Source organism: Manis javanica, chromosome 17 (assembly GCF_040802235.1).
Source record: "Manis javanica isolate MJ-LG chromosome 17, MJ_LKY, whole genome shotgun sequence".
In the NCBI taxonomy this organism is placed as follows: domain Eukaryota; kingdom Metazoa; phylum Chordata; class Mammalia; order Pholidota; family Manidae; genus Manis; species Manis javanica.
In genome coordinates this window covers 52,602,474-52,621,061 of record NC_133172.1, presented here as the reverse complement: position 1 = coordinate 52,621,061, position 18,588 = coordinate 52,602,474, and the positions used below count along the sequence as shown (strand labels likewise).

General features: G+C 55.7%; 1 protein-coding gene and 1 long non-coding RNA gene across 3 annotated transcripts in view; one reads left to right on the top strand and one right to left on the bottom strand.

The window, feature by feature from the left end:
• The window catches only part of VAC14 (VAC14 component of PIKFYVE complex), a 99,376-nt gene that overhangs the window by 16,956 nt on the left and 63,832 nt on the right, over positions 1-18,588 (bottom strand). The gene's annotated exons all lie outside the window — the stretch shown is intronic.
• Positions 15,179-18,021, top strand: LOC140847052 (uncharacterized). Its single transcript, XR_012126653.1, has 2 exons — positions 15,179-15,295; positions 16,820-18,021. It is a non-coding gene; the product is annotated as an uncharacterized lncRNA (long non-coding RNA).

Here is an 18,588-nt window from a genome sequence, read left to right as displayed (position 1 = left end):
GTAGCTCTTAAGTGCAGCCAAATGTCAAGTATAAAAAGCACAGGGGCCCTTAGCCATTCCCACCAGAAAGGGCCCTCCCACCTTGTCCTGGCCCAACAGCTGGGATCCTTTAGGAATTTAAAGAGAAAGCAGCTTTCGGGTCAGTGTAACATTAGAATGGGGAGGAAGGACTGGCCTCTCATCTTAAGTTCAGAAAGCTCCAGAATTTCACTGCTCCCACCTCCCTTCGTCCCTCTTGCCCCTCTTCCCTTCCGGCTCCCTGCTTCCCAAGTATGGAAATTGTAAATTTGTCTTATTTATTTCAATCAATCCTCAGAAGGCTGCCCCTCAGGGCAGAGGCAGCCACAATGCTGCCAACTCATGCCTTAAAAACGCATCGTGTTTGATGCAGCTGATGTCCGATACACTTACACGCTTCTTGGGGGTAGGAGGTTGGGGCGGCAGGAGGCCCGGGACTTGTTTTTCTGGGTCTTGCCGGGAGCTGGTGGAAGGGGATGGAGGGAGGGGTGAGGCACACCGGGAGAGGGGCAGAGGAAGAGGCAAAGGGGTGTTCTGTCCATTTCGCTCCCTGTCCCTCTGCTCAAGAAAGGCACGGCCAGACCCTGGGGCCCACAAACACCAGGCTGGGCTCCTCCGGGGACCTCCAGGGGAGGCCTCATTTGGGTGGAGCCGCCAAGAAAACCAAACCGGCCTGTGGAGGCAGCTGGGGCTCAGCACCCCCTGGGCCAGCCAGGCCCTCTCTTTGGGTTCGGTGTTTATTCTAGGGACTAAGATGAGAGTGGGACAGAGCCAGGATATGTGACTCCCACTTCCTCCACTGCCCAGGGTGGTCAGGTGACCCTTCCTGCCACATGAGGGGCTCCACCTGCTACCCAGGACAGAAGCCACCTGCACGGCTCAACTGACCTACTTGGCTTCATTTTCCATTTTCCAACTGGCTGAACACCCATCCTCCCCAGGCATCTCTCCAGCCTTTGCTAAGCTGGCCCTGCCCCATCCCCTGGGGTCGGGGGCTTTTACCCCTCTCCTGCTTCAGCCTTGCCAGTCCCCCACGATCTCCTTCCCCACGCTATGCATGGCCCTCCACCCTCCTGAGCTCCACCGGCTGGTCTCACTTGTGTGGCTCTCCTTCCTGGACCCAGGCTTCCCAAGGCACAATGTGTTGGACAGCTGAGACCCACAGGCAACAGAGGGATGGATACTTATAGAAAGTTAATCACCATGGGGTGGGGCATGGGATGCAGCCTGTGCACGGACCTCCACGCCCAGGGGTCCAGGGAGACAGGTGGATTCAGAACCCTGTGTCAGGGCTTTTTGTCCAGTCTTTGCTTCTGGATGAAGCACTTGCAGAATTTGCAAGGACAGGCCTCTGAGGGGGCACAACAGGGTTCTGACTTGCTGAAAGGGTGCATGTTCTGTCCCACACAGAGGCACCCCTCCCTGAGTATGGCTGGATGCAGGTCAGATGGCAGGGGCATGACCTGTGCAGGAGGTTCTGGGGACACCACGGCATAAGCAGGGGACTCTGGGGACTCGGCTGAGGTGTGCTGGTGCCGGGGGACAAGGCAGAGGTGGGAGGACAAGATCAAGGTAAGCAGGCAGGGCGCTGGGGACCACCTCTTCAAGCCTCACCCCCTCGCAGGGAAGTCCATGGCCTCTGAGCGTTTCAGCTCTTGAACACTCAGAGCAAAGGGAAACAAGGGATGGGACACTGAAGGAAATCCTCCTGTCTCCATGACAACCAATTCCAAGGAACTCTGCCCTTGAGAACAGCTGACTCCCGCCCCCGGGAACAGGGGTTCCTTCTTAGCAAGGGCCACACGTGTACCAACTATTTGTGAGTGTTTTCTCTACACTAGGCATGTTATGTACCTTAAATCCTTCTAACATGGACAGGTGTTATCTCAACCCTCCCCTCTTAGCAGAGAAGGAAAGTGAAGCACAGATTAGAGCTTTGCTCCCCACCTGGTCAGGCCCAACCCAGCACCCCAAGCTCTTGGCTGCTGCCTGCCTAGGTACCTGGCTTGCAGGTCCAGGTCCAGCTGGCACAGGGGCTCTTATGCCCTGTGTGTGTGCCCCAGGTGGTCTGGGGGCACTCTGGCTACAGACATCACTGGGCCCTCTGATGGATCACAGCCAGAGTTTCTCCAGAAACTTACTGTGACTCTGGGCCAGTTTATATGTAAACCAGCTCCTTCCACCACCCCCTTCAGCCTGGGGCTACCTCTCTGGGTGACAGGCACTGGCCACACCTGGCCAGGACGGTGCTGATCTGGGCACACACTTAGCTGTGCCCTGCTGGGTGATGGCTCGTCTCCAAGGGGTTCGGCAGGAGGCAGAGTCTGGGAGCTGCACCCACAGCTCTGAGGCCAGGACCCAAACAGAGCTGGGTTGGGGTAGAAATCTAGTGTGTGTGTGACTCCATTAGCAGGTACCCAGAAACCTCTGCTAGGAGCCACAGCTCCTGAGTGCAAGTCCCGGGCCAGCTGCGGCCTGAGGCTGGGTGTGGGTGGTGGTGGTGGAATTTCAATGCAATGGCTGCTGGCACTCTGTGTCTAGTCTGACACGGCTGCAGAAACAGCATCCCTGAGTCCCACATGCCTGGGAGTCCCCTGGGTTGACTGTTAGAGAACCACGGATGGAACCTGTCCTCCCCTTTGAAACCCTCGGAGCTCCTGCCCTGCCCAGTGGGATTTCCTTCCGAGGACATGCTCAGCCCTCCCGCTGAGGTGGCCCCTATCTATGCAGAGGCTGCACCCTGCCTTAATGCCAACAAACAGCCTGGCAAACTGTTTCCTGGCCCCAGCCCTGCCTGCTCATCCAGGACCCTGCCAATTTTCAACCAGGCGCACAGAGGCCCTCAGAGATCTTGGGCTCTTGGGATAGAGGAAGAAACTGAAGCCAAGGACCAGTCCAAGGTGACACAGCCAGGGCCATAACCAACTCAAGTCCCTGACCCAGAGTTCAAGTTCCCCCTGTCAGACAGTCCATGCTGTGTGCCACCTGCAGGAGGACACAGGCCTCTCCTCCCTGGCCCAGCCCCTCTCCCACCAGACTGCAGGCTCCAATTCCCCGACACTCCAATGCCCCGGGCAGAGGTCCCATTTATCCCATGGCACGTGACCTCACGTTGGGACCCTTGGGGTAGAGAATCTGCCTTGGGACAGGTAGGGGAAAGACTCGCCCTCATCTCTGCCATTTCCCCCTTCAAACTACTGGGGTGACCTGCTGAGAAACAAGGCAGGCAAGTTAACAGAAGTGTCGGGAGCCGGGGGGCCTGGCCGGGCTGCTCCACCGCATCCAGGAATGGCTTAGGGACACTCCTTGTCCCGACTGTCTTTAGCAAGTCTCTCTGTTCACATTTTCCTTTACTTCATCCCATTTCCCCTGAACTAGTCCTTTGTTCCAGGCCAAGGGACCGCTCTCTCCTGCTGCTTGGCCAACCACAAACACTTAGAGCTGGCGAGCACCTCCTTCCACTGCCGAGGCCTCGGCAGGACCCACAGCCCTGTCCCTGTAACCTTGAAGCCATGTGTCTGACTTGGGTGGTCACTGCACCGAGGCCAGAGTGTCTCCCTCCCAAATTCTTCATTCAGATGGGCCGTCCTGGTGGCTGTGTGTCCCGGGGGGTCACAGCAATCTCCTTCTCACATTTCCACGCTGACTTCCCTCCAAGGGATTTAATGTGTCCTGGAAGGGTGTCAAGCAGGGGCTGACATTTTGCTTTCCGCCCTTGAGCTCCATACACAGAGGGAGGCACCACCCCTTCTCCCATCAGTGTCCTCTCCCACCCAGGGGTTGTACGATCACCCTCCAGAACCAGGAGGGCCCTCCAAGCCAGGAACAGCCCCTCACCAAGACTCCTGAAGCTACCGTACGCTGGATTCCCGTGAGTCATTTGGGACACCAAGACCTCACTCAGGCCCATTCCAGGAAGTCGGCGATCTGTACTGTTAACAGGCCTCACAGTCAGGACAGAACTACTGCCCCCGATCTGCCTCCGAGCTCCCGCTACAAGCCTGGTGATGCCGCTCGCCGGCAGGGGCGGGGAGATCTTACCAGCAGTCCCCAAGGGTGCGCTCGGGGTTTTGGGCAGAAGGCTCCAGGTGCTTTCCTTCTCGTGACCAAGCCCTCACCTCTCCACAGCCTAGTCCCAGTGTTCCTGTTCCACCTGGCGTTGTTACACGCCTGCTGGCCTCCGCCTTATGCTCCCAAGCCTGCTGTGCCCAGCCCGATTTGCCCCACTCAAACCGAAGGAGATCAGCTCTCAGGCCAGACCTGTGCTGCCATCACCCTCTGCTCAGGCGTGGCCCCTCTGGTGGCAACATGTCTGGGCTCGGCTCCCCAGCCTTGGACATACTTGCCAGCTGCTGTGTTTGACATATGCCACTCTGGCCTTTCTGGTTAACATTTGGCTTCCAGAGAAGATTCCAGAGCTAGAACGGTTAATGCCTTTCTGGCCTTCAACTCTTTAGTCTGGGGTTTTATGACATTCTGCGAACTGAGATTGTTTTCTGCAGCTCCTTAAAAATGCCCACTTAAAGGGCATGGGGATAAACATCAGAAAGCTGAATGCGAGGCAGAACACGAATATCCACTGCTGATAGCAAAGGGCGAATATCAGAGCAGCCTCAATGCTGAGTCTCTCGGAAAATGGTAAAAAGATGAGTGAAGGGGCTGGAAGGACAGAAGGCCCACTGCAGAAGTGATGGGACAAAGCAGTCCCTCGTGGCCAAATGGAAGGGCATTTTTATTTGTGTTCTCCTCAACCCCCCGCCAGGAGGCTGAACAAACTCCTTTTGTGATCAGTCATCTTTAGGGAATTCAAAGATGCATGAAATGGGCTTTTCATCCAGATGTTCCTTTCTAGCCCAGGAAATCTCCACTGAATTAAGTACATGAGAATAAGAAAGGGCCCCAGATGTGAGGTGTCCATGGAGGGCCCTCTGGGGAGAGAGTCCTGTGGGCACCTGCACAACCCCAGGTGCCGGGTACAGACAAGGCACCCTCAGCAGAGCTGTCCAGGCAAGGGGGCTGCTGGGGAACAGCCACCCTGTCCTCCCCCAGCAGCACGCCATGACCCAGAGAGAACCAGGACAGAGCTGACGCTGTGATGTGGTGGCCCTGACAAGGGACAGTGGCCCTGAGCTGCTGAACTTACGGCTAGAGACTCGAATGCCGTGACCAGACGGGTTCAGGATGCTGGGAGAGAAGGGCTTTGCCAAAAGCAGGGGTGAGGGAAGGCCACGTGAGCTGCCGAACTATCTCGAGTCTACGGTCCACGGCCAGAAAACCACTACCACACACCACACGGAGCTGGGTATTTACACATGCCAAGAATGTTCTGAGAGGAAATGTGTGAAACTGCAAACAGGCTCCTGCTGTGGGGGCAGTGGCACTGGACAGTCTTTCACATGCTACGCTATATTCTTCTGTATTATCTCAATTTTTATCTTACTGGCTTAAGCTTTTTCTTGAACAATAAATAAGAAGGTGTGTAGAATCCTATACATTTGGGGACTGTCTTGACTCCTCCATGGAGGTCCTCAGAGGCAGAGCAGGGGAGCAGGGCTCTGGGAAGATGGCGTCTCCCCAGTGGGCATCAGTGCTCCAGGCACGCAGTGCTTCCCACTCTGGAGTGGCGGCTGCTGCAGACTTGCAGATTTAACAATGGAAACATGCATTTTACAAATGAGAGGATCAACAGCCGGGAAATGATATTTTTAGCTTCTGTGGCTCTTTGCTTCAAAGGCGTAGGTTTCATCTAAAACCAGGCAAACCTCCTACAAAGTCGGCCTGTTTGCAAGGAGTGATTAGCATAATAGGAGCAGGAGAAAAGGCCGGGCTCCACTCTGAGGCAGGAGTGCCTACTACAGGGGAGGCTGTTTCCTGAAATAGAATCACGAGGAAAGGAAATCTTATCAATGGAGATGAAGCCTCTGTCTTCAATCAGAGCAAGAAGGCCACCTCACACAAATGGCCTGGGTCTTACATGTGCGATGCAGCCATGCCATGCAGGGAGATCCGAGAGTCTCTGTAGGACCCTAGCTGTGCACCTTCTGGGCTCCTATTTAAATCACTATTGTCTTGTGCAACCGCCTTCTTCCAATTTTAAGCACACAGGATCTTGGGGCTGCCTTTCCAGATGTCCTTTCTGAGGGGCACGACAGAGCCAAGTCAAGGCTGAGGAAGAGGGATGGACTTGGGGGATGGCAGGCAGGGACAGTTGCAGCAGGGGACTCTGAGGAAATCCCCGGGAGGTGTGGGCCCTTGAGAGGTGGCACGAGTGTGGGGCTGCCAGCACTGAAGCTCGGTGCCACCCTCCCCTCCCCTCATGCCCTTCGGGTGCTCACGCCTGACGGGGTCTATCTTCCTTTCTTCGGGCCTGCCTCCCCTGCCCCCTGCCTGTGCGCACATCTTTGATGGTTGTCTTTTCTCCACTAGAGTTCTGTAGCTGGCTTGGGAAGACTGAACATGTGAAGAGGGACTTGAACTTTTCTTCAAACGTCTCGAAAATGAAAGCTGCAACCTTCCAAGAGCTATAATTATAGATGCTCATCTTGGGAGGCGAGCTGGGGACAGATATCTCTGGGCGGCTGCTCTGCCATACCAGACCCAGAGCCCCAACCTGTGGGGGAGTGTGACCTTGGGCTGCAGCAGTGAGATTGGAGGGCTGGAGAAATGACAGAGCAGCCATTTCTCTGCATCTCCTTCCCCTCAGGGTTCCCATGGCAGTAAGATTACAGATCTTCCTGCGGAGGGTCAGGGGACTGGGAAACACTCACAGACAGGGTGCACAGCTGAAGACCTGAGAAACCAATTACCAGGCTACTGGGAGGACAGGAGAGGCAGAAGGAACTGCCATGGGCAGGTGCTCAGGCTTTAAGGTAGACAGGAAAGGAGGTGACACAGGAACCTGCCACCAGTTAGGGCCAGGCTACCTACAGAGGTGGGCGGGGTCTCCTTCAGCAAAGGGGCTCAAAGGAAGCAGGCCTTCATGTGTCACGGAGGGAAGGGCTCAGCTCCCATGGGAGGAAGGAAAAGCTGACTCCTCTTCAGGGAAAGCAAAGGATAAGGCAAATAGGTGGAATTCACGGGCATCTGGAATTAACTGGCTGAAAGCAGTGTTCCCTGAAGAGCCAAACAAGTCAGGGCAGGGATGTCTGGGGAGTCAAGAAAAGTTTAAACTCAGTCCAGGTTATCTGCTCAACTTTCTGGTCCCAGCAGCACTGATCCTTCTAGAACGATGTAGCAGCCTGATCCCCTGTCAAGCAAGGTTCCTGATTCACTCCTTTAGTAGCCTTTGGTGTTTTATGAAGCTTATGGCAGGAGCGGGACTGCAGGGCCACAGCTGTTATAGATGAGGGAGTGTTCTCCCAGCCCATGGGCCCCTGGCCCCACTGCCCTTCTGTCCACTGCAAGTCCTGGGAACACACCTCAGCTCGGCGCTCTGGGGGCCAGCCCCCCCAGGTGTGGCCTCGTGCAGACCCGCAGTCCCTCCTTGGCTGGGGGAGACGGGGGCTCAGTGCCATCCTGAATATTCCAGGTTGGCCATATCTCAGCAGTTTCTCTTCTCAGGGCCCTGTGCACACCCACAGTGGGTACAGTGACCTTTCTGAACCTGCGCAGGCTCTCTAGTGGCTCACTGGGCACCTCAGGGCTGCTCATGAGACAACCAGGGGCCTAATCCCAGGCCCACTCTCAGTTTCCTGGGATGCCTGAGTACTGGCCTCTGGGCTTCTGAGCAGGCTGGGAGATAGAAACACCATCTCCCCCAACCCCCAGCTAGATCCCACTTATGTTTCATGGCTCAGGGAGACAGTTCGTCTTTCTTGAGGCTCTCCTGGGCCCCTCCATTGGGGCCAGGCACCCCCTGACACCCCATCCCTTCCTATAGACCACCATCCCTGCTTTGGTTTGCGAAGATCCCTGGCAGAGATGATCCCTGCTCTGCCCACTGAGGTGCCCCGCCAGTGGGCACTGACTGGGACAGGTCTGCTCAATGACTGATGGCATTTCCTGGCCCTCCCTGGCCTGCATAGCAGAGCCCCTGGGGTGGGGGAGGCTGCTGGGGAGCCACGGAGCCGGAGCCACGTATCCATCCTCACTGGGGAGGGGCTGCGTGCTTGCTCCTGGCAGTTGCATTCTCAGAGACCAGGACTCTTGCCTGGCCTGACAGCTGTGGCCTAATTTCCAGGGCTATATACCCAGGCTCCTTATTTTAGCCCACTTGGTATTTTTTATTCCTGAAGCACAGGGGATGGGGAAGGACTGGGGGTGGGGGAGGTGTGGCCAAATGGAAGAGAGGAGCGTGAGGGCTGGAGGGGGGACCCTGGGGAGGGAATGTGCCAGGAGGGCAAGGGGTTGCGGCGAGGAGGCCAACTGTTTTTTGTTTTTTTTTTTAATTTTGAAAAGGAAAAAAAAAATTTCCAAATCCTATCCTTTTGCCTCTCCTCAGTAAGCGTTTTCTACAAGGTCACAAATGCACTGGCTCTATAGATTTTTGGCTCCAAACCACGTTCCAGGCAGCCTTTAAAAGCCAATTCTTGGCGTAGCTTCAGCTGAGCCTGAGGAGAGGGAAAACTAGGGCACTTAATGCTCTGAGAAACACCGGATCCAGGTCACAGCTTCCAGGCCCGCTGAGGCCACGGTGCCCGCTTCCCACAGGCTCGACCTTGAGGACCCCCCACCTCGTTTCCTCCAGAGCATGATTCACAACACCGGGGCACACTTAGTCCTTTGTTGCTCATCTGCCTGTGACACTAGAGTGCTACCCCAGTGAGGGCAGGAACCTGCTCTCAGTCCTGTGTGTGTCCAGGGCTGGCATGGGGCCTGGCAGGCACACCACTGGCGCTCCAGGAAGAGTCACGGGAAGGAGCCTGTGGGGGTGAACCTTTGACCCTTGCCCCCAGCTCTTGCCTACCCCCACAGCACTCCTGCACACCTGCCCGGCCCGTGTGCTGCAGCTGTAGGGCCCCGGCCGCCTGGCCCAGGCCGCACACAAAGGTGGTGAGAGGTCGCGGGGAAAGTAGAGCCGTGGCTCCTCCCGTGTGAAAGGACTCAGCTCTTAATGCCTCTGGCCACTCTGAACTGAACCTAAAATCCAGACTGAGACTCCCACTCTCTCCAGTCATGGCCCGGAACTACCATTCTGGGAGCATGCGTGCGGGGGGAGGGCAGGGAGTGGCCGGCCAGGACTGGAAGGTGCTGGGTTTGTGTCTAACCCCAACTCCACACCTGACAACAGCACAGATGACTTCTAGTCTCTGACAAGCTGCAGTGTTGCAAAAGGAAGGAAGCCATACAGGAGGCCCAATTCCTCGATGCCACCCCACTGCCCCCGGTCCCACGCACCGCCCCACCCTTCCCCTGCCCTCCTCCCTGGAGGGATGGTGGACTTGGCTGCAAGGAGGGTGGAGGGGAGAGCCACTCCTTCCACTGCCATCACAGTGGGCCCTCGGTGGGGCCTGCTGCACACCCCACTGCAGTCAGCCTTTGAGCTTAAACCACAGACTTGCCTCCTCAGCGCCCACGGCCCGGGATTCTGTGCCAGAGCTGTGATTTAGGAATTGCTCCTGCTCCTGGGTCTGAGGGTGGTTGCACAACTTGGGCACAGGCTTTCCTGGCCACGGTGCCAGGCCCAGTGAGACTCAAGCCCAGGACGGCTGATGGCTGGGGCACGAGGAGACCGCGGGTGAGCCAAGAGCTGCTGGGGGCCATCGTGCCACAGGACGGACGGGTTGCCCAGGATGGGGCCAGAAGAGGAGGAAGGAGAGCCGGCCGTGGAGGTGACAGGGGAAGACGGAGTCCTGGGCACACGAGGAGGGCTCTAGTCACAGACTTCTAGTTTTTAATGAGCTGATCCCTGTCCCTGACTGCATGCTACCTTCACTTTTATCAACACAAGGGTGAGAAGTGGTTTTCTGTCACGTGCAATCGAGGGTCCTGACCGGGCAGCTCTGAACAGGGTGGGGGCACAGGATGGGAGGACGCCTGGGGTCAGGTCTCAGTTTGCTCAGTGGCTCTCTTACTCTAACCTAGAAAATAAGAGAAAGTGAGTCAACTCAGAAGAACACCACTTTCAGGAGCCTGGCCCGAGGGAGTGGCAGTGTGCTGCATCCGAGGGGTCAAGGGGATGGAAACGGGGAGATGGTGCAGCCCAGCTCTCAACTCCACCCCGTCCGCCCCCTGGCCCTGTCTCTTGAGGTGCACGAGAAGGTGGATTCTTCTCCTGGCGGCCGTCATGGTCACTGCTGGCACTTACTGCACGGTTACCAGGTGCCAGACACTCTTCTAGGCACTTTTTGGTTCCGTCATTTAATCCTCTGAAGGATTAGGAGGTCTCGATGACCGCTGGCCTCACTTTTCAGGTAATAAAACTGCTCAGGAAGCAGCCACGCAGCGGGCCCGTGGTTCCCACTGCTCTGGGTCTCCCCCTTCCTCCTGGGAAGAGCAGCCCCTTCCTCTGGAGAGCCTTCTGTTAAGGCTGCTGCCCCCACCTCGGGGGGCACATGACCCCTTGTGAGCCACTCAGCATCCCCCTGTCAGAGCCTAGACTGCAAGGACGTGGTGGCTGTGCCTCTGCCACTCAAAGGGACAAAAACAAGGCCGACTCCAGATGGACCAAGAAGGGACGCACCACAGGGAAATGCTGAGCCTCTGAATCTTGTCTGGTTACACAGGTTCGTCAAGCCCGGGTGCCTCTGACCTGGGCTCCTGCCCCCTGCCACTCAAGAGTGCTGACCAATACAGTCATATCAGTGGTTCCCAACTCCAGACTGAAGACCACTGCTGGCCTGGCTGTACCAGAAACCCCCAGGATTCGGCTGGGTGGCAGGATGGAGGGTGGCTAGGAATCTGTTTTCACAAAGCACAAGCAGACCGGACTGGGTGGCCTCCAAGACACTGTTCAGAGCTAAGCAATAACACCTCTGGGCTCTAGGTGGATTGCACTCTGCGTCCGGCCCGCTGGGAATGCTTACCAAACATCAACCAGAAACAGGCAGCTTTACTCGTGAGCTCCTAATCCCCTGAAAGCACCACAAAATATAAAAAAATGCTAATTGAGAAGAAAGACTGATCACTTGGACTACATTAAAAATACAGAACTTCTTTTAAGGGAGCGATTAGGCATGCCATAGAGTAGAAGATAATTACACTGTATACATCTGAGAAAGACTTGAATCAAAAATATATAAAAACCTCCACAAATCAGTAAGAAAAGCACTGAAGATCCAATGGAGAAATGACTTGAAAAGGCTCATCACAAAAGAGGGTGTCTAAAAGGCCAATAAGTGACGAGCAGTTCTTCAACTTCATTAGTCTTCTGGAAAGTGCAAATTAAACCACAAGGTGATACCACCATACATGTACCAGAATGGCTAAAAGCAAAGACTGACATTATTACCAAGTGTAGATGAGGCTGTGAGCAAATGAAACTCTTACAGATGGCTGATGAGAGTGGAAACTGGTACAGCCACTTGAGACGGTATCTGCTAGTGTGATCTCTGATCCAGCAATTTCTAGGTGTATATCTAAGAGTAATGCAATGCATATGTTCACAGCAGCATTATTCACAGTAATGCCAGACTGAAAGTAACCAAATGCCCATCAGCAGCAGACTGGGTAAATGAATCATGGTATCTTCATACAGTGGCATATTCTACACAAACGGAACGACTGCCACATCTAACACAGATGGATCTTACAGACATCAGGGGGATCAAAAGAAGCCAGACTGTAAAAGAGCACAGACTGTAGGACTCCACTTACATAGAGTTCAAAACCAGGTAAAAAGAACCTATGGTGGTAGAAGTCAGAATGGTGGCTACTTTGGGAACAAGGGTAATGCTGAGAGACATGAAAGGAACCTTCCAGGCACTAGCAATGCTCTACTTTCTGTTCTGAGTGCTTGTTACATGGGTGTACACAATTAGCAAAAATCAACTGAGCTGTAGTGTGCTTACAATTTGTGCACTTTTAAGTAGTATGCTGCTCTTTATTACAAAAGGCATTAGGGGCATCAAGGTATCAGGGGAAGTAAGGCTGACATGTAGTCCTGATCAGAAGCAGGAGAGATGACAGATCGGGGTGAGGAAGCAAAGAGCATCAGGTGGGTCAGAAACAGGAGAGCTTTGCCAGGGGCGGCAAAATTGAGCAGAAAACAAGTCGCAACTTCTGTGGACACAGCAGAGCTTCTGAGACATGTTCTTCTCTGAAGCCACATGAAGGCCTGGGAGCCTCCAGTCTGCACAAGTGTTCTTCCACCCCAGGGAAGGCACTGCCTCTGCAGACAGCAGTCGGGGCCAGAAGGACCTGCCCACTGCCATGGGTTCACTGAAGACAAGGTTGAGTGGGGCAGGGAGCCAGGGTGCCATTAAATTCAGGCTAAAGAGGAAGCTCCTGGGGGAGCAAAACAAGAAGGCTGAGAAGGCCCCAAGTACGGGAAACTGGTCACGTGGGAGAGCTGGGGCTGGGCCTGTGGCACCTTTTCTGGGGAAATGGAGAAAGAGATGCAAAACTCAGCACTTGGGACAGCAGCTTCCGAAAGGAAAGAGCGGGAGGCAGGGCTCCCAACAGCACAGGATGCGTGACAGAGGATCAGCGCAGAAGGAGAGAGAACTCTGGAAGGCACCGGAAACCACGCCAGCTCTCCTTCAGGGAGAGCAGGCGGGCACGGGCGATGAGACACCAGTACTCCGGGAACGGGGAGGGGGTGAGACGTGTCCTCTTGAGCAACAGTTAGAACAGAGGTTTGCACCAAGACAAGACACTTGCTGTCCAAGTGCCAGGCAGTTCCAGTGAGATGATGTCATCTCAGTACAGACCGGAAGCAGGCAGCATAACGACGGGCAGGAGCCTGGAGGAGGCTGGGGGCCTACAAGGAAGACAGGGAAGGACATGCAGATTTACGCAGTGGTTCACTTCTGCTTGAGAGGTGGTGGCCGGCAGGATGAGAGCCCTGGCAGAGGGCGGGGAGGTGACATCAGGACAGGTACTGGGTAACCCACAGGATTTTCTGTGGGTCAGTGGCCCTGAATGAATGGGAGATGCCACAAGGAACAGTTTCTTTCCAACGAGGGCTGAGGAAAAGCCAAGTCCAGGCTGGAAATCGGGCGGTTTTCCTACCACCCAGTCTGGAAGACAAGCAAGAACCTCAGTCTGGGGTTTCTAGGCGGCTCTGGAGCACCTCACGGAGCACATACCAGTGCTGTGGTCACATCCCAAGACTTGGGGAGGGGTTGGGCGGGAATGCTCTGGTGCTCCGGGGGCACTCAAAGATACAATGACAACACCAGCAGACTCAGAGCCTACGCTCTCCTGGGAGCTTTAAAGAAAGTTCCACCATCCACTTCAGATCCCAAGAGTGTCTTCAGTAGGCCACCAGACCTGGGTCCCAGGGCACCCTTCCCCGTGGACTGTACGCCACTTCACATGGGCTGTGCTCCTCGTCTGAGGCTGAATTTAGTGCCCAGGACCCCCAAGGTCCTCCAAGGTGCAACCATCTTCTGTGCTCAGTCGGGGCCACCCCTTCCATGCAGGAGGGACAGCTGGTCTGGATGGCCTCTCACAAACCGCAAGTGACAGAAACCCTTCTGTGTACTTTTCTTAAGACAGAGAGAGAGCGAGAGAGAGAGAGAGAGCGAGCGTGTGTGTGTGGGGGTGGGTGGGAGTGTAGGTGTGTCTGTGATCCTGCGGCCAGCCCAGGATGAAAGAACAAGCTTCCCAAGAACCTCACCCTACAATGGATGACCAGAGGACACCCAGTGACTGATGCTGAGCAGGAGTTTAAAAGCACTTTTAAAACTAAGGACACCCACTTGTCTGTCCTGCCTAAGAGATGCAGCCTTATCCCAAGAGGAAGGAGGAAGGAAATGGCTTCCAGGGGCCAATTCCAAACCTGTGCTGTTTTGTTAAGATGCTACATTAGGATACCCATCAGCTACATGCTAATTAATTAACGGAGCTGTCTGACTTACCAAGGTCAACTGGCATCCTTAGGTAAAGTATAAACAGATCCAGTGAGTACTGCAGATTCCATCTAGAAACAACCTCTCAAGCTTTAGAGAGAAATTCACTACCAAGTTCTCAGCCCCCAGCAACGGTTCTTGACAGTCACCCTGCAGCCCTGCTGACTGCCTGAGCCATGGGCTGGGGCGCTGATGCCTCTCATGTGTGCAGACTACAGGGAAGTGCCTTTAACTAGAGGCTGGGGAATGCAGGAGGTGCCAAGATCCCACAAGGCACGACTGCACAGTGGACACGGAATGAGCTTTCCCACTGGTCCATCCATGGACCCTCACCCCCTCCACAGGGGCTTCTAGGCACAGGGTGAATGACTGGCTCTGTGAGAGCAGAGCTGATTGGGTCATGTGGCCTCCCCCTGCCCAGTTCACCTGTGACCTCTAACCTCCCATAAGGCCTGATCAAAGCTAGTGGACCCTTGGAACACGGGGACACACTTCCACCGGAAGTGCTCATGCTTGCAGCACACTGAGCAGGGCTCCTCTGGCCAGCACTTCCTCTCCTCCCGCCACCCCACTGGCAGACCTAATTAATCCCAGCCTGGCCTAACAAGGCTCATGACTAGTAGTTTCCATTTTCCAGAAGAAAACACATCACTTCTTACAGGGAGCACCAGTGTGTATGACAGTGAGTTCTCAGGGACAGTGCAGGGACTGCTTAGGGGAGGCAGAGCTAAGCCACTGGCCTGCCCCCCAGATCCCCAGCCCTCCCTGTCAGCACCACGTCACAGATGGTTCTGTGAAGTGCTGGGATGCTGGCACTTTTCCAAGGGTTGGGGAACATGGAAAACAGACTGAGTCAGGCTCTCTGGGATGCCTGAATTTTGCCCTTCACAAGGGATATCTTTTTACCTCTGAGGGCAGGATTCTTTTCTTCCAGGCCACCTTCTCTGGCACGTCAGATCATGCTTCCCCGCCATTCACATTCCCTCAGCGTTGTCTCCAATTAGAAGATCAGGGCCAAGAGCTGGCTGTGCAAAACAGCTTCTGCCACACATTCCCTTTGCTCTCCTGCATCTCAACAAAAGTACCCCAGCTCTGGCCCCCGGGAGGGAGGAATGACTGGAAAGGTCCAGAAGATTCACACACGGGCTGGGCAGAATTACTTAAAAGTCAGCAGCAAGAAGAGAAGCTCCTTCTGAGAGGGAAGCAGGAAATTACTTAGAAGAATTCCTCCAGCCCTGGTTCAATGTCCTGTCCCTTCCCCTCAGCTGGAAACCCAATCAACATGGCGACAAACAATAGAAGATCAAAACCCATCTGCATTCTGGGTAGGTGGATCGGGGCCTCTTCTAGTAGACAGACTTAGGTTGTCACATGTTTGTCAAGGCAATTTACTTTTACTCTGCGTAAATGAGCACAATGCATTAAAAGGGAGAGAGGAATAAAACCAGGGGGACTTCTTAGAAGCTTCCCTGCAGGCTGAGGTCCTGAAGTAAAGCACCCTTTCTAAAGGCCTTTTGAACCCGGGGTCTCTGAGTCTCGCCACTTGACTGAGATTCATCTTTCATTAGCCCCGGCACAATGGGACTTGGGGGGACTAGCCAATGCCCCCTGGCAGGTAAGGTGACATGTATGAAGACAGAGTAATGGGGGTGAACCTGAAGGCAAGGGACTCCAGAAGCCGGGAAGGCCTGGGAGGCTGCACAGGGTGAGGAGGGCAGCTGGGTGAGGAGGGGTCAGCTGGTGCAGCTGCCCCAGACACTGGCAATTTGGCCCCAGCTGAGGGCCTGTCTCACAGGAAGAACTTTACAAGAGCAGCAAAATGGAATTTCCCAATTACGACATGAAAGAGAGCTGCTTCTCTTGGGGACCCCCCTCCTGCTCCCGCCTGGGAACTGCAATTAAAAACAAGTCCAGTTTCCAGTGGCTTCCTAGACCAGGGCTCCCACCACCCACCTCACTGTCCAGTCAATTCCCCAACCCCCTGCCGACACAGGGTTCACAGGCAAACCTGGGACACAGGGAAGGGGGAGGCAGGATAAATAGGGGTGTGTATTAGGGACTCCAAGCATTTATTGGAGAAGCTGTCATGTCTGCCTGATCCAGAGGTGAGGGGAGCGCCAGAATGAACCGAAGCCTTGTCTCGGGGCTTCTCTGGGTCAGAGTCTCAAGGAAGAAGTCTCATGACTGCTTCCCCTCCCCGCATTTGGGGCCCCCAGCCCAACCTCTTCAAGAGCCCACCTCACCTTAGGGGCAACTCATTTCCCATGGGAGGGTGCTCGGGACCACAGCCACCAACAGGGCTGGCTGGGGTTGGAGCCATGGGGCTCACAGCACAGGCACTTGTTAAAAGGAAAGCCCTCTCTGGCGAGTCCTCTTTGCAAGGCAGCAGGAAGAGGCGGGGGAGAGGCACAGTTGATTAAGCCAAAGGACCCTGGGCTGGACGGCCACCTTGGCCGGCAGAGAGGAGCATCCTCAGACTCGCTCGCTTCCTGGCACAGAAGCAGGCCTTGTACAGATCACAGCTGCTGGACGATGCTGGGTTCATATCATAGTTTATCAAAGAGGCTGCGTTTTCTCCCTCCTTTCCTTTTCTACCGAGAATAAGTGGACTAGTTCATGGGAAAACAAGCGCTGTGCTTGTTCCGCCAGCGCTGGCCGGAGGGTGGGAGGGGCCGGGGAGGGAATGTACACGAACACCTACTCTGGGCAGAGTTGTTTTAGTGGGGTCGGGGCTGGGCTGCTGCTGTGTGCCCTGGGCGCTGGGGCTGTGGGCCCAGCCCCTGGAGCCAGCTCTCCGCACAGAAGCTTCAATTATTCTCCCTCTTGAGTCTGATTTCCCCTCCCCACAGACCACCGTGGGAGGCCGAGGCTGCATCACGAGGCGGAACAGCGGCTCCCCTTTGCCAAGCTGCGCTGAGAGCTGTAACGCTCAGTCTTATGTAACCCTCTCCGCAAACGCCAAGGCGCTATTATCTTCATCTTACAGTAGAAGCAAGAGAGGATGGAAACAGGTCAGGCGGCTAAAAACTGGAGGAACTGGGATTCGAACCCAAGTGTGTCTGCCTGCAGAGGCTCCAGTTTTAGTCTGGCCCCAAGGGCCTGTGGGGGGCCTTCTACCTGCCTCCTGTACAGTCCTGAGGAGGTGCTGTGGGTGTGGGTAGGCTGGGGGGTGCTCGGCACCAGCCCCATCGCAGCCTCTGCCCATGTCCTCCTCTTCCCTCCGTATGCGGGTATGGCCTCGACGGCCATGCAGTAAAGGGCCTGGGCCAGAGCAGGTTGCTGCGAGTCCGGCTGGGATGAGGTTTGGGGCCATTGGCTTTCCCGACCTCAACACACACCTCCACTGTTCTACCAGACACCAAGGCCAGTTGGACGCAGGCTGTCCACCCCCCTGCCTCCTGGGACCGGGCTGGAGTACAGGGGCTCACTCCCACCCCCAGGGAGGTACAGCCTGGGAAGGGTGTGCGGGGGAGGAAATCATGCATATCCCTCAACACCAAGACCCGCTGCCAGAGGTTTGCCTCTTCAGGAACTTCCGGATGCCTTTGTCCTGTATGGACAGCACGTGTTATACTTGAAGGAGAGGGTTAAATCATTTACTGTGTTTTTTTATCAGGCCTGTGGCTTCGTCTCAGCAGTCTGCATGTATGTTATGCTCCTCTTTAAAGCTGTCAGCAGAAAATGAGTAAATGAAATGAGAAGCAGGCTGACAATGCTGAGGGCTGCTCCCCAGAAGACCTCTGCTGAAGCGCCTCAGCCCCCTCGGGCCCCGGGAAGGAAGAGGAAAGCTCAAGTCTCCAAGGCCCCCCCACCCCCCCACATCCGACACTGCTGTGTGCGCCCTGAGACCCTAGAATGGGTGGCTGGACTGTGACCTGGGCTGGTCGGCAGTAACCTGGTGTGCTGGCTCGGCAGGCAGCAGGTCCACAGTCCGGTGTGGCCCAGAGGAAGCTGGCGAGGTGGCTATCGCCGTAACATGTAAAGACAAGTGCCAGGGCTGCTTCTGGTGAGATGGCAAGCTGAACAAACACAGTAAAGGATGTGTATGGGGGCCCTGCCACAGCTGTCTTCTGTCCCAGCCCACTGGTTCTCTGTGCTCATGCCAAGGGCTAGGAGGCGGGCAGGAGGGCGGTCTGGAGTGGAGCAGAGGCCAGGCTTGATGGCCACTGAGGCCCCAGTGTGGTCCACGAGGGGTGTGAGCCCTGGAACAGCAAGCGACCACCATGCTGGGTATACAAGGAGGGAGGACCCCACAGGCCCAGAGGACCCTCGGAGGAGCTGGGTCCAGGTGGTCTCGGCCCGCAGGTTGTGCAGGGCCTTCAAGGCCCCTGGCTCTGCGCTCTCACAGAGGGGATAAAGTGGTGGCTGCGGAATCTGCAGAGGGCAGGGGTCTGTAGCCCAGCTCCGCAGATGCTGCAAAGCAAGTAAAACTCCACTGCCCTAGAGGCTGTAAATGGGAACATGGAGTGGCTGCAGGGCCACCAGCTTCATGGAGCCTGGGGCCCTGGGGAGGGATGGGGGAGACACCCACACCTGCCACTTCTTGGCGCGTCTGGGAACGCAGCTTACTCCTCTGAGCTCCCCGTCCCCAAGCCTCTGATAGGGTACGTGAGGCTGA